This window comes from Octopus sinensis, linkage group LG12 (assembly GCF_006345805.1).
Source record: "Octopus sinensis linkage group LG12, ASM634580v1, whole genome shotgun sequence".
NCBI classification, from domain to species: Eukaryota; Metazoa; Mollusca; class Cephalopoda; order Octopoda; family Octopodidae; genus Octopus; species Octopus sinensis.
Genome location: NC_043008.1, coordinates 44,428,096 through 44,430,793, shown reverse-complemented (window position 1 = coordinate 44,430,793; position 2,698 = coordinate 44,428,096).

Below are 2,698 nucleotides of genomic sequence, written 5' to 3'. Positions count from 1 at the left end.
ATCAACAGCAGAAATTCTGACAACAAACAGTAAATGATTATTTTGCTGTTACACCTCTTAATAAATTTCATTCCTTTGACGTCAGAAGGAGTAAATTCCAGAGCACAACACATACTACGGTGACCTTTGGAATGCATTTTGATATACAACACCACAGCAAATACCTGTCAACTGATACCAATGAACTGTTATATATTGGTCTAATAACACTGATGTTGTTTCTCTAAAATGTATAGCTTACATTCCACAGGTTTGTATATAAATATTTATATATATATTTATATACAAAACCTTGGAATATGTTTGTATATATATATATAGGAGTGGCTGTGTTGAGACGCAGAATCGACTGTGTGGTAAGTACCTTGCTTACCAACTGCATAGTACCTGGTTCAGTCCCACTGTGTGACACCTTGGTGACGTATCTTCAGCTGGGGCGACCAAGGCCTCGTGAGTAGATTTGGTAGACGGAAACTGAAAGAATACCGTCATGTATATATATATATATATAGTTTGTGTGTCTGTGTTTCTACTTGTTAATAACTGCATTGTTTCCTTTCTGGTAAACTGATATACGATTGTAGAAAGAGGACTTCATGTGTAACTGGTAGCATCAGCAGATATGAATTTATCATCACTTCGATAAAGATTTCCAGCCGAGTGTTTTTTCATGTTTGGGAACAGATGATAGTGATAAGGGTCCAAAGCAGTAGAATAAGGTGGCTGAACAACTAGTTCAGAGCCACAGATATGCACAATAGACACTGAAGCAAAGGCCTGCCTGCTGGAGCATTGTCCTGAGGAAACAGTGTCAGTTTCCTGGATATTTGGTCTTCATAGCCTTTCGAAATAGGTATTTTGTCTGCCGTTACTTTCTGAGTTCAAATTCCGCTGAGGTCGACTTTGCATTTCATCCTCTCGTAGATTGATAGATTAAGTACCAGTTACGTACTGGTCTCGATCTAATCAATTCGCCCCCTCCCCAAGAATGAAGAGCCTTGTGCCCAGAGTAGAAAGTAATTATGTCAGAATGTATGTGTAGAGGAGATAATCACTTTTCTGTAGGTACTTGATAACATCACGATGCCAAAATCTGTCCATTTTCAAGAGAAGTCGCATTCTGTTACTTTTGAGAAATTCTTTGAACGATAAGATATCAGCGTAACAGGAAGGAGACAATGCAGGCAAGATTCCACAGCTCTAGTATCACTCCTTACAACTTTCAGCACACTCTCGTATATTCTAAAATACATTTTATTCACAGCTCCAACGATTTTGTCAGCCAACAGTTTTCATTAATAAGCAGAATATAAAATTGAGCAGCTTGCATACTTTAACTGACAACATTCTCCCAAGCACTTAGTCGTGTCTTTCCTACAGTGAAAACATAAAATAATGCTAATGCATAAAACGTTAAAGTACGTAATTTACAGGCGACCTGGCAGGCATATTGTAACAATTAATTATCGAGAAACACCATACTGAGACAACCGATGTCAACATACAATATTCTATCTCTCTCTTACCAGAAAACATATCTGTGAAAATACGGGATAATAAATATATGAAATTTAATGATCTTCCACAATCTCGTTCTTTATAAAATTTTTTCTTGCAATTCAATACGCTATGTAAGAAACCAATTTATATTAAGGTTTATAATAATTAATAAAATGATATTTTAAATGCCCTGAATGAGTAATTATTATCATAAATATGAGGGAATCTAGCTAAATTATCAGTTGTTTAGAAAGTGAGTGCTGTGAAATTAATTTTCGTTTCTAAGTTATAATTTGTTTTAAATAATTGTTAAGAATCTTTCTACATCTATACATGAGGTTTTCATCCACTCTGATATGATAAAATTAATAATTAAAGCATAAACTGATAAAACAGTATTGCTGACACGTAAAAGAATTATCATGTTATACGCTGTTAACTTAACTTTTAGTTGTCATCAATGAACAGTTGTGATGGAGCTTTACCAGAGATAGATATATCACACACTGGTGATTTTGGGACTTCATTGACCAACTTTCGGTTGGTGAAGGCAAAAGTCTGATAGAACTTGAACACCGATATGGAGCTAACAGTTTAAACATTATGTAGGCAAATAGCATTATGATATCAAAAGGGGTCAAATTTCAATCGGGTGACGACAAAATTAATGAAAATATCTTAGACTACATTAGATTGTTTCGTATCACATAAAGACGACTCAGTCAGATCTGAATTGGCTCAACTCAAATAACAACAACACAACAAATACATATAACAAGAAAAGCAGCTGAGAATGTATTTTGCCGTAAGTTTATACACGAAATTTACCCTCTGATTACAAAACTACACGAGTTAGCTTGCCCTTCATCCTTTCCAAACTGTAGAAAATACCGATGAAATAGTGACTTAAACTAGACTGTTTTGTTTCTTTTCTTCAACTATGTCCGATGATTGTTCAGTTAGGTTGTTCAACATGAAACCTTCGGATAACATAAATTAGTTGTAATGGGACTAAACGTGTATAATTAATGTATAACAGCCTCTTTTATCCAACTTTTGAAAACTTATTCGACATTGATATCTATAAACACACACATAGATACTTAAGGACACACATTGTAAATGCACATTAAAATACAGACATATTGTACTACATATATGCATGCATACATAGGCGACATACAGACAGACTCACGCT